At 41.7% G+C, this 14,087-nt stretch overlaps 1 long non-coding RNA gene across 1 annotated transcript in view; it reads left to right on the top strand.

Moving 5' to 3' along the window:
* LOC142786322 (uncharacterized) overlaps positions 1-7,611 on the top strand; it is a 61,650-nt gene extending 54,039 nt beyond the window's left edge. The window contains exon 2 of the long non-coding RNA XR_012889011.1: positions 7,380-7,611. This is a non-coding gene — a long non-coding RNA (uncharacterized LOC142786322). The remainder of the gene's footprint in view (positions 1-7,379) is intronic.
* The last annotated feature ends 6,476 nt before the right edge of the window (positions 7,612-14,087 follow it).

The following is a 14,087-nucleotide window of genomic DNA, read 5'->3' as shown; positions in this document are numbered from 1 at the left end:
TGAAGTCGGAAGTGCAGTGGAAGGTTGTGAGTGGAGGCAAGAAACAAAACGCTGCACGACAACGGTCGTCGTCGCTCAAATGCGACGATGGCCGCTCAAACTAAAGGTGAACAACCTGGATCCACCCTGAACGACGACAGTCCAATAAGTGAACGTGCAAGGCTCTCAGCTCGGACCCCCTCACCGATCACGTCGCTGAGCGGGTTCGTGAAAGCAGCGACGCTCAACGTACGAGGACATGCTTCCAGAAAGAAACAGACTCAGCTCTACAGTCTAGCCATGGACCAAGACCTGGACATTATTGCAGTTCAGGAAAGCAAAGTCGAGAGCATGGACGCCACCGAGAGCTTACTGCAACGTTTCACAGGCGTTTCACAGGACGCTACACCGCCAGCGTCAGTCATGCAGTTGGTAGGGTGGCAGGGTGTGTGATCTTTGTGCGGGATAGTTTAGGTGCCACTGTTCAAAATTTCACGTATGATTCATCCGGAAGGTTTGTTGTTTGTGATTTGGCCTTCTTTTTTCTTAATTGGCGAGTGATTTGTTAATATGCACCTCTCAAAGTTGACAAACAGTGTGCAACATTCGACGAAATTCGTACTTATTTTGAATGCGATCGCATAGTCATCCTAATGGGAGATTTTAATTGTGTGATCAGTGCCGATGATAAAACAAGTACATCCGATTTCAACGACCCAAGCACAGTCGCGTTAACGAATCGGATTTCTGACTTAGACCTTGAGGATGTTGCAGAGTGTATTGGTAAAGGACTAACACTGTATAAGCATTTCCAAGGCTCCAGTCATGCGCGCTCAGATAGGGCCTACGTGTCACTGGAATTAGTTCCGATTATCAGTGAGTACAATGTCCTCCCAATTTCATTTAGTGATCACTGCTTAGTTTTATTTGTAATAGTAAAAGAGATAGACGTAGACCAGTATTTAACTGGGACACGTGGAAGCTAAATTTTAATCTCTTGGAAAATGAAATATTTATGGACAGTGTTCGAGAGGCGTTGGTTTACATAGACAGTGGAGACGAAAAATATGGAGAGAAGTGGGAACAATTTAAACAGAACATAAAATTGAAAGCTATAGAACGCTCATGTGTAATAAAACACGGAAAGAGCGATTAAGAAAGAACCCTACACTTAAATCTGAAAGAACTGCTAGCAGAGGAAACCAAAACGCCAGGATTATTCATAAATGATATAGGGTCAGTAAAGTACAAGTTAGAACAAATTTATGAGGAGAAGTATCGTGGTGCGCATATAAGGGCAAGGGCAGAGAAAAATGACCGTAGGAGAGAAACCGACCAAAAGAATGCTTGGTCTCGAAAAACGAAACGCTCAGGGGAATGCTATACATCAGATTGAATACAGGCGTAACGTTACAAGTGTACAGAGATATATAGAGGATGCTTTCAACGAGTACTACACCACATTATTTGATAAATGTAAAGTAAATGTAGATGAATTCAAGAATGAATTTGTAAATTTAATGCAAAGGTTGAAGACTTCAGGAAAGGCAGCTTAGAATGTCCTATTTCTGAACCGGAAGTGACAAAAGCAATTATTGCCCTCCATTTGGGTAGGTCCCCTGGACCTGATGGGTTAGCAGCTGCATTTTATGAGGAATTCAAACACGAACTAACACCGATCTTAGCAGCGGTTTTTAACGAAGCTTTAGACATAAAGATTCTGCCACCTTCTTTTCTGCTATCTCATACGATACTAATTCCAAAAACTGAAGACGCAGTTAAATTACGTGAATTGAAATCGTACAGGTAAATCAGTCTATCAAATATCGGCTGCAAGATTTTGATGAAAGTGCTAGCTAGGAGACTGCAGACAGTTATTGAAAACACTGTAGGGGACCACCAGACATGTGGAATTAAAGGGCGCACTATATTCACAAACATTCACAAGACACGAAGTGTATTGGAGTGCTGCGATGACACAAAGGATCACATCGTGATGATCCAGATAGATTTAGAAAGAGCATTTGACCGAGTAATGCACGAAATTTTTTTTTCCTTTGTTAGACTATGTCAATGTTGGCGAAGTAATTCAAGATACAGTTCGAATGTCACACACTGGATGTAAAACTCGGCTAATCACCAACAAAGTTCTTGAGAAACGAATTAATGTCAGACGTTCTGTACGATAAGGCTGCCCTTTGTCTTCCCTCCTATTTTGAATTTATATAGAGTCATTTTGCCAAAAAGTTATGAAAAGCAGTAACATAGTAGGGTATAAACAACAAGAAGCTGAAGTACGAGTACTGGCATGCGCAGATGATATAGCTGTGTTTTGTAAAGATTACGATAGTATCGCTAAAACGATAAAAATTGTGAACCTTTATTGTAATGCAAGTGGTAGTTTGGTAAACTGGAGCAAGTGCGTAGGTTACTGGCATGGCGAATGGCCTGTGACTCCACAATTTGTGGCTGGTATTTCATGGACTACTACTTCGGTACGATGCCTAGGTGTGCCATTGCAGTATTATTGTGACAGTGAACCGTACTGGCAGCGGCAGGCCGTGGAGCTACGAGAAAAAGGTGAACTCAATGGTTTCCAGCTATCAATTTTTGCCAGAGCGACCTTTTTTAACGTATTTTTCATCAGTAAGCTCTGGTATGTCCTTCAGGTATTACATTGTTCACGTGTGAATCTACAGAAGCTTCATCGAATATTTGCTGTTTTCTTGTGGGGTTCTTCTTGGGAGCGAACAAGTAGAACTAACTTATTCAGACGAGTTCGCTCTGGTGGACTTGGTCTGTGTCATTTGTACCTTCGTCAGTTAGTTGATCGGTTTATGTTTTTCCAAAATAATCCAGACCCATTCATACGTACTGTTATACAGCTTAGGCTTGGAAGACGGTTGCCAGAATTTGTGGTAGCATCTGGCCACATGAAAGCAAGCATTAGAGGTTTCCTGAAAGAAGTTGTTGATTCATGTCTTTTTCTAAAAACGAGTTTTTTATTGGAATACCTCAGTACGGTGTCGCGTGAAACGTTATACAAAATTTAGTAGAAACAGTTCTTCCTGTTCCCCTAAATAAAACATTACACTATGTAGGCCCAGGCCAAAATGTCTTAAGCCGTGTAAAAAAAAATGGAGGTATCACCTGGAGCGAAATCCTTTTTCTTTAAATTGCACACTGGGACCTTGCCCGTGAAAACATACATGCAAGAAATAGCTTATTCGTTCCTTGGGGTGTTGATTGCCTTCTCTGCGGAAAGCCGGAAACAATCGAACATGTTTTCTTGGACTGCTGGGGTGCAGTCTTTTTCTGGGATGTTCTCCAAAGGACTCTGAAAAGGGATCTGCCTCTCGATGCCTATGGCATCAGATTTCTACCAGTATCAAATGAAGAAGGAATACCTTTCGACCTAGTTATGTTACTGGGCCTGCACGGTATATGGCAATCTAGAATGGCGGTGCGCCATGCTGATGTTAATGTACGTCCCGTTAGGCAATACTTCTTTCAATCTGCCTGTTCGTTCGTCGAATCACAAAAGGTTCAACAAGAGGTGCCCGAATGGCTTCATCAAGTAGAAAGCCTTCTACAGATGAAGGAATTTTAAAAAGCCTGTTAAATATGACGCTTTTTACCTCTTTTCTTTGTTTCATGTTTCTCCTTTGTTCGATGTATATTCGTTTGTAACTGTTGTATGTACACAGGCAATAAAGAAAGAAAAAAAAGCCTGGGTAGCTCACTCGGTAGAGCGTTAGGCTTTTTAACCTAACGGTCCAGGCTTCGAGCCCCTGCTCGGGCGTGTTTTCTTTTCTTTATTCGCGAGCTACTTTTCTTTTTCATAGGAACTTGGTATTGTATACTAATTTAGAAGTGCGCAGCACTGCCTCTTCAAGGGCGGACGCACACGAGCTTGGACCAATAGTGGCGCATTTCGTGCGCCTTGTGTGAACTTTTAGTTGCTGCTTCGCACATCTATGAATGGTACAGATTGCTGTTTCAGTGAATAATAATAATAATAATAATAATAATAATAATAATAATAATAATAATAATAATAATAATAATAATAATAATAATAATAATAATAATAATAATAATAATAATAATAATAATAATAATAATAATAACTATAATAATAATAATCTTTATTGTCATCTTGAGTTGTACAAAACAAATAACAGGCCTGTCAAAGCCAGACGGGGGCTTGGAGGACTTGGCCCGGCACATCGGCAGACGAGAGATGACATATATATTGAAAAGCTTTTCATGTAAACAATCAGGAAAAGAATACATGTAACTCATTTACGCTACATATAAACACAATACCAATCGAGAATCAAATTAGCGGAAGCAATACTACCTAAACAGCAGAAATGTGAAGACAAGCATTGAAAAATTTTAAACTGATTATACCCAGTATGCAGAAAACTAGAAAAAAATAAAAATGCGATTACTGATGCAGTATTAAAGAGATTATTGGTCCAGGGTTCGAGCTCCTGCTCGGGCGTGTTTTCTTTTCTTTAACCGTCGGCTACTTTTATTTTTCGTAGGAACGTGGTATTAGATACTAGTTTAGAAGTGCGCAGCCTTTCCTGCTCAAGGGCGGACGCACACAAGCTTGGACCAATAGGGACGCATTTCGTGTGCCCTGTGTGAACTTTTAGTCGCTGCTTCACAAGATATCTATGAACGGTACATATTGCTGTTTCAGCGAACATAATAATAATAATAATAATAATAATAATAATAATAATAATAATAATAATAATAATAATAATAATAATAATAATAATAATAATAATAATAATAATAATAATAATAATAATAATAATAATAATAATAATAATAATAATAATAATAATAATAATAATAATATATTACTATAACAATAAATTATTATTATTATTATTAATATTATTATTATTATTATTATTATTATTATTATTATTATTATTAATATTATTATTATTATTATTAATATTATTATTATTATTATAAAACCCGGCGCGGATGTGGTCACTGATAAACCATCTTCCAGCTAAAGAAAATAGCGATGCTAATCATACTGATGCGTTTACTGGGGACCCTGCGCATACAGCTGATCTTTTCAATCGCCACTTCGCAAATGTGTCTGGTGGACTTCCTTCGGCGGCGAAAGGCCGTTCTGGTTTAAAGAAATCAACTCTTGCCTCGCCCTTCCTTCCAACTTTAACAATAGATGACCTCACTAGAATACTTTTCGGCTTCAAAAGGCAGAAACCAGCAGGTATTGACGGTATCTTTGTATCTTTGCTGCAGCGGAATCTGGACGCATTATCAGAAATTCTGCTTTTCATGCTTCATGGATTCCTGGAGACGGCTTCTCTTCCATCAGACTTAAAAACAGCAATTGTAAAGCCACTATTTAAAGGTGGACCAAAAGATAGCCTTCACAGTTACCGACCCATTTCAGTTTTACCTTTCTTATCTCAAATAATTGACAAATTCTTATTGCAATGCATGACTTCCTTTCTAGATAAATTTTCGCTCATCTCAAGCCGCCAGTTTGGTTTTGTCGCAGGTCGTGGCACAATTGATCTACTTGAGGAATTTTCTGATGAACTCAATGATGCTTTGGAACATAACATGTTTGCCTGTGCTTTATTTCTTGATATCTCTAAAGCATTTGACACCGTAAACCACTCAATATTGCTTGAAAAAATTTATTTTCTTGGCTTTAGGGGTCTGTTCTACGACTTTCTAAAAAAATTATCTTTCTGATCGTTCCCAGTTAGTGCGGTTACACAATCAGTTACCTTTCAGTAATAGGCTTCCCTTGAAAGCTGGTGTATCACAGGGATCCGATTTATGTCCTCTTTTATTTATTATATTCATAAATGATTTTACTGCTGCTGTTCCAAAATGTCTTGTATTTCAGTATGCAGACGACACTGTTCTGTTACGAAACAGGTATGTTACAATAAAGCGTTGTCGCTACTACAAGACAGTGTTTATGAGGCTGCGTCATGGTTTACAAATAATTGTCTGGTGATTAATCAGAAAAAAACACAATAATAAGTTTTAAAAATCCATTGAAAGCAATTGTTACGAATGCACCCCTACTTTTTCATGCCCGTGATTGCGCCTCCTGTAAGTGTACTCTAATTGAATATGTTAATTCAATAAACTATCTTGGCGTATTCTTCGATAGCAACCTATCCTGGAATGATCATTTGGCTTACACTTGTGACAGACTACGAAAAATCTCGTGGTTACTTTTCAATATTACATCAATTGCACTCACCAATATTAAAGTGACAATCATGCTTGCTCTTGCGTATAGTATCTTACGATATGGCATCACTTTATTTGATTTCTGTTCTTCGCGATGGCAGCATCGAGTTGACAATCTTTTAAAAAGTATGTTGAAATCCATTGTGTATAACTGTTCTTCAACAGACAATGTACATTTATTTTCTCTACTTCGCCTACCGTCTTTCAAAGCGTCCTTTAACCAAATCATTGTATTACGGCATTTCTGGGGCTCTCAGTTCGAAAACGACTGCATTACCCCTCGTATATTTAGAAAAACTGCCCGCTTTTCTGAACCACTCGTCAAAACACGATATGGCAAACCTACTAGAAAGGTCTATGTCCCTAATGTTTTTGATGACATCCTCGACAGTGTCTTTTCGGCAACAACTAAACGCAGTCTACGAAAGAGCCCAAGGTCTCTTTAATGCTGTATTAGTTATCGCATTATTATTTTTTTTCTAGTTTCTTGCATACTGGGTATAATCTGTTTCAAATTTTTCAATGCTGGTCTTTACATTTCTTATGTTCAGCTAGTATTGCTTCCGCTAACTTGATTCTCGATTGTTATTGTGTTTATATATAGCGTCAATGGGTTACACGTATTCTTTTTCAGATTGTTTACATTAAAGGCTTTCCAATATATATGTCATCTCTCGTCTGCCGATGTGCCGGGCCAAGTCCTCCAAGCCACTGTCTGGCTTTGACAGGCCTGTTATTTGGTTTGTACAACTCAAGATGACAATTAAGATTATTAATATTAATATTATTATTATTATTATTATTATTATTATTATTATTATTATTATTATTATTATTATTATTATTATTATTATTATTATTATTATTATTATTATTATTATTATTATTATTATTATTATTATTATGCACTATTGGATATCATGCCCATTTATGTTTACATATGATTGTGACTGCATAATTTCAATGTTATATAAATAAGATAAAGCATATAAAATATTATGGTGTTTATTCCAAGATCTTCGTCCCCTCAAGTGATGTTGTGGATTTATGCTACTGCACTGGCTTTTAGTATTTCGCTTTTCTTAATTTCCCTTCTTCTCTCTCTCACCTCTTTCGAAATGCAGTCTCCGCCACCGGCATCGAACCCGCGACCAGTCGGGTCAGCAGCGGAGCACCGAAACCACAACACCACCGAGGCGGGCCTCAAAGAGGTGATAAAATGGACTCTACGCAGAAGAATAGCTGGGTCAGAATAGCGGAGACTGGAATATCGCGGACGTATTGGTACATTGTCGTGATTGCCGTCACAGATATTTAGAGAAAGCCTAAATATAACAATAAACAATGCTCAAATTACTCGGGCCATCAATAAAAAGCGACTGCTCAGTCGTTTTACAAATGTGCAAACATTGTTTCACATTGACCGCGAAAGATTTTGGTAAAGATCAGATGGCTATTTATGCAATTTACTGTTCGCATAAAAGGGGCGTTTGCAGGCGGGTATAAATGGGCGAGGACACCTAATTTTCTGCCGTAATCTGTGTAATGAGAAATATTCGCAGTCCACTCGCAATAACGCTGGTGAAATATTCGGGCGTGCACCTAATTTATATTTCGATATTACAATAACCATACGAGTGGCCTCGGAGGACAATTGTCGGTTAACAACTACAATAACCGAGTTTTCTATAATATTTCCTCGAGGGAATCGTGGCACGTTAATTGTGACAGGATGCGGCGTCGGCAAGACATCTTCACGAACCTTTATTTCTCTTGTATATCCACCAAATAGTTAAAATGTCAGTTATGTATTTTTTTCTCCCTCTCTCTTCCTATTCGTACTTTCAATCTTCGATTTCCTTCCCCCCGCAGAGTAGTAAGTCAGTGAATTTTATATGCCGGCTAAATTCTCTGCATTTTAATAAAGAGTTCTGTCTCTCTCCCCTCTCTCCCTCTCTCTCAGTAATGTATTTAGATTCTGCTTGAAACTTTGAAGTCATCTTCACGAGAAGCTACCTCAAAGGTCTTGCTCGGTGCCTTGAATTTATTATTTAAAAGTGACAAAGTTTTTTCTTCTAACAGTAAAATAATCATGTCCGCTGACTTTACCAGTTCCTTTAGGCCGAGTAGACAATCGGAAACTACAAATTTGCCACAAATAAGATGTTAAGAAATCTTAGCACCTAAGCAAGCTCTAAGTTATCGTGCACAAAAAATGACAATGCTTGGTTCCATAAGTATAAGAAAATGGACTACGATGAACATTTTTTTACTGTTGGTCGAAATTTGTACCTAACTCCACAGCGATTTCTTTTTGAGTAATGCGCGTCATAAAAGCTCGAGTGGGACAGAGCATGCAAGTTATAATAATGTCTATGTTTTACGTGCCAAATCCATGATACGCTGTATTGGGGGGTTTTGGGAATTTTGACCCCGTAGGTCTGTTTAATACTTACGTGAATCTCAGCAACCGAGCCTCCAGCATTTCGCCTTTATTGAAATGTGACCTCCAATGCCAGGATCAAACAGCCCAGTTGCACAACCACAACGATGTGGACATAAATGGAGGTGCACTAGTGATGCAAGACATGGCTTGCTGCTTGGTTGACATGCTCCGTGTCATTGAAGCACCTCGTCAAACTGTGCACTAACGTTATGGCCACTGTGTTTTAGGGGGAAATCGAATTAAGAGAGAGTGACTTTGTGGGAATACAGCTTTTTGCCACGCATGCGTTCGATTCTCAGTCGAGCTGAAGATTTTAATAATTTGCATCTTAAAGTAGTACCGATTGACCCCGCAGTGAAATTGGGGAACGGCTTGCATCGTAACTCAAGCATATGAGGCACACAAGTACACTTAGCTGGCAACCGAGCAGATCATCACCGTCCCCACGTACGTGCGTCCTGACTTGATTCGTCTGGATCATTGCTGCCTAAATTGCTGGCAGTGATGCTCGCAGACGACAAACCGTGTGAGGCTTACGTCTGAACACTTACCTTAGCTCCGTGTCGACCAGGGCACGTGTTTGACAACCTTATGCTAGAGAACGCGCGAGAAAGAAGGAAGACGCCCATGTCGTCTGCTACGGCACTCATTGGGAGCGGCTACCACAAACGTCATTGCCGCGTTCAGTTAGAATTTTCGCTGTTTTTTGCGGTTGCCGCGCCAGCAACCAAGGCCACCACGGACTCGCCGGTAATACTGAGAGCAACTGTGTGCGTGGTGTGTTTTGTGAATCAGATTGCTTTTGGGTTCTTTACTGATACCGTAAGTAAACAGTCTCGGACAAATGACGTAGACGGACTGCCCATAGGATGCATTTGTTAGCCGCAGCGTCGCTAGCATCAGGGGAAGTGTTTATGTATAAGAAGGAAAAGAAGAGAAAAGTGAGCTCCGCAACTGTCTGCATGAGGGTGCAACACCTCAGCAGTAGCTCACAAGGAATAGGGGGGAGGAGGGATTAAAAGGACAGGAATAAAGGTGTTGAGAGAGAGAAAGAGAGATGAGGTAAGCTAGAGAGCGGCGACATATCAGGGATTGATTGATTTGATTGATATGTGGGGTTTAACGTCCCAAAACCACCATATGATTATGAGAGACGCCGTAGTGGAGGGCTCTGGAAATTTCGACCACCTGGGGCTCGACGACATATCAGGGGATAGGAGAGATAGGAAAGATGGAAACATGGTCACAGGAGTCCAAGGACGGGGCACCAATTGCGAGAGCTCTTGTCGGCGTCAGGAGATGGCGTAGGGCAAGTCCAGTAGGTCAGAGCTACGCTGTCGTCGGAGGTCGGCGTCAGGAGATGACGTAGGGCAAGCCCAGTCGGCCAGAGCTACGCTGACGTCGGAGATCGTGAGGGCACAACTGATCGGCACGGAATCTAGCATCAGGGCTCACTTTTTCCCGTAGATCTCACAGCATGTTCGTCACGGCTCCTAAACGCATGTCAAGCTTTAATCCGGTCAGCTTATTACGCTGTTGCAGGTACGGCCGTATGTCACCATTCCAGTTTTGAGCAATTTCGAGGCTACTGACGGGCTCGCCTACATGATCGATGCATATATATCGCTTGTAATTGCGAGTTTAAACAAGTGCTCATAATACGCCCCAGTCTTTTGTTTTTACCTGCAGCGAGAGCGGTGCAAAAACGTGAAACAATTGTTCGATCACTATGTCCAGTTTTAAAATAAACTGCATATTTACTTGACATTGCAGTGTCGGTTCGTGATGCCTGCCGTAGTTTTGCGAGCTTTGTGCAGCAGCCATTCTCCAAAATACTGCACTTGTCTATTTTGCATGTGACCGTGGGTAATATTTGAAGCAAAACGAGGGAGATACGGGGTAGTTGCAGTGCAAAACAAAAACCAGATTTGACAACATGTGCGTGGTTGCCGACTGTATCACTGTGATGGTACTGAGCAGCATACTACAGGGACGAATAGAAAAAAAAAATATTGATCATAGGCAGATGGTGCAAAAAAAATCTGAATTATGTATGGTCAAGGGTGACTTTAGTTTTCAATATATTTCTGCAAGAGTATGTTTGTTTATGCCAGATGTTTTACTTGTATCACCTCCAAGGCCTGAAGGCACCGCAGAAGGGCGAAAAAAATTTAATGCACACAAATAAAGTAAGCATTAGTAATTTCTAAGTTTACAGTGTTACCTATATGGTTGCGTGCTTCAGAGAGGATCAGGTGTTTTATTATAAGTAAGAAAGTACTAATGGACAAAGAAAGTAAAAATATTGTGAATATTGTCATCGGGTTCCCCTTGTCTCAGCAATTTTTTTTATTTTTCGTTGCCACCAACTCACTTTATTATTTCTACGCTTCCACATTAAGCCTTCGCTGTGAGTCACTCTTGCTGTCTTCATGCGGATGGCTTCAGACAGGCAACATGCATATTCACAATAGGCTCCCAGCAGTTTTTCTGAACCATGGGACCTGCTAATGTGATTTTTTTTGCAATATAGCTCTTGCATAACTGTTTCAATAAATTTGACATATATTGACTTGAACACGCTGCGCTCAAGTGTAAACACTGTTTTCAGAAGCAGAGTGAAGAAAGTTCACCTGCATTAGCTAACTGAACTGGGCGGGTAGGTATGTACATTACAAAATGTTGGATTTAGACAAGTCGCACCGATCTGTTTAAAACTCGCAAGTACAAGCAAGTACTGGAAACTGCTCAAAACATGAACGGCAGCGTACGGCCGTTACATGCGGCTGTTAGAATGGGGATTGAAACTACAACTATGGGGGATTAAAACTTAGGCATGAGCTAAACACGCGCGTGGCGAAAAACAAGCTCCCCACGCGATTAAACCCGGTGGCCACAGCCGTAAGTTTCGCTCCAACGCGTAAATCTTGTCCGTCTACTACTTGTCGCAATGCCACGAGTGTGCAGATGCCACCAGTCCACGCAGTCAGCCCTGACACTGTTTACTTATGGCTTCAGTAGTTTGGAAACAACCCCGAAGCAGTCGGATCACTGGCGTATTGACACAACGCAGCACCGCGATCACCCGCCCCTCACCCCGCGAGCGCAGCGACGACGGCGAGGACAGACGAGGGCGTCAGACCCTCGTTCGGCGACCACACGAACGGTGCTTTATGGGAGTCTATTTGGGAGTTCTGCGCTTTCAAGATCGTGAGTCTCTGTTGCCTGGTAGCAGTGAAAATAAGGGGATTCACTAGGCTTTATCAACTTGCTTAACGGACAAGTGAAGAGGACATCGGCAAAGGAAATTGAGACAAAACACTGGCGCAGCCACGGGGTGGCAGACCGTGCCCGTATATTTGTTTGTGTATTTAAAAACCTCGTTCTTTTCAAAATATAGATATTTTATATAATTATGCACATAGAGTACATAGCTGCCAATTGGACGGCAATAAACCTCTGAAAAATGCAGTCTGCTTTCGTCACTGTGATGTCCACAAACAATTCTTTATGGTAGGGCAAGCGAAAGACGGCTGGCTGGTACACGGCACCTGGCCAAAGGGGATATTATTATGGAAAGTGACTGCTCAGACGGGTCCCTATACCGTTCACCCCTGCACGTGCCTTGGCTGCCAAAACCCGTGAGGTTTTGTGCACGGCTCTCTTCGCTGGTGAATCGCCCACGAGGCAGAAGTGTTCTTAAGAGAGTGATGTACTGGCAAACCAGTGTTCGCCGTCGTGACGCCCCTCCCGACAGGATGGCGTGGGAGTGCGCGCTTTGTCACAGACAAACTTTAGGCAGCGGACCGGCTTTCTGCAGGGCTATTTGGTTCTGCGGCAGTATTTGAAACCTGTACCTTGACTAAATGACTGATTGCTTCTGTGCTGATTTCCTGCAGCATAAGGGCAGCAAAGTGTGAGAAAGTAGAGGCGTAGACATATATCTGAGAGAAAGTAAGTTGCTTCATTCATTGAGGGAGCATCAAGACCCTAGGGGCTCATCCCACAAGGCGGTCTCAGATGAGTCGGGGTGGAAAGGAAGCTAACTTGGTGCTCGAGAAGTAGTTGAGCAAGAGTGGCACAGAGGTCGTCTTTGGTGCCGACTCTGATTCCGGGATTGAATATTACATTGAGAATTATGTGTCGATGTGTGCAGCGTATTAAAAGTTTGGCAGGTAACACCTGCGTGAATCCATCCCAGTTCTTACTGCGTGGTCGGGTTTAGTGTCTGCCTCAGGAGTTGTTTGTTAATAAGTTTCAGTGTGTGAATAAACTGACGTTTGCCAAGAACTGAGCAACCTGGCCCGCCCAGTTCTTCAACATGTCGTCGTGGTCATTCGAACCATCGGAATCACCACTATTGTCCAATCTCACCTCAAATGCTCAACGGAACAGCACAGGTTCTGCGTCAGCGGTGAGTAGCTGCACTTGGAACAGCCAATAGGCTGTTATAATGCATCACAAACGTTAAATATCGTGCGATTTCATCACTAACAAACCAATGCGAGAAATCATTTGAGCTATATAAATGTATTGCAAAGCAGAGTTGAGGTTCAACATACTTTACCTTTAAAAATGTTTGGTAACGATAACTTCACCGTCTAAAGATGATTATTGCTAGAACCTACCAACAATCTAGAAAGTGTCTACGATATTTTTATTTCTTTACCAACTTTCTGTCAACTCTCTGACCGCAACCAGCCACTAACTTTGAACAGAATCGTGTTCACCGTAACGAACGGCAAAGCAGTATTGTTCAGCAGACATCCTGAGTAATGTCTCTCAAAGGAACACTGTCCGTGAGCAGCCTGTCAACCATCTAGCAATTTGTGTTTTAATACACTCTGTTATCAGTTGGTTAGAATCAATCTATTATTGAGGCCTTAAATTCCCATTGTCCTTAAATGGTTGTCCTTAAATGGTTTCTTTGTGGGGTTTAGCGTCCCACAGTGACTCCGGACATCGTATGGAGGGTTCTGGATAACATACGCGGACGACGCGCAGCGCACGTACGTGCCTCTATATGTTCCTCTTTGCCGAAACGCCTATAAAAACGTCCTGGAGAAGCTGGGCCTGATGATACTGAACACCGGCGTCCCCACTTTAATTCGTGGCGGTAGCCGGGCAGCACGCACGGCCATCGACATCAGTGCCACCACGGACGGATGCCAGTACTCATAGTCACCGGCTCAGGACATATGGGTCTCCTACTACCTACCCCTCCTGCTGTCTCCTTACCACGGCAGGGCCCCCGGGATCGTGAATACCATGTCGTGAATTGGCGGTTCTACCGGCAGTTCAGGAAGGCACAAGTGGCAGGGACTTGATGTGGCTGGTGGCTGACAGTGCCAGGGCAGCAATGGTCGGTGCCATGGTCCAGCAGGGT

Source organism: Rhipicephalus microplus, chromosome 2 (genome assembly GCF_043290135.1).
Source record: "Rhipicephalus microplus isolate Deutch F79 chromosome 2, USDA_Rmic, whole genome shotgun sequence".
Lineage (NCBI taxonomy): Eukaryota > Metazoa > Arthropoda > Arachnida > Ixodida > Ixodidae > Rhipicephalus > Rhipicephalus microplus.
The sequence above is the reverse complement of the archived record's forward strand: the minus strand, read 5'-3'. Positions and strand labels throughout refer to the sequence as shown.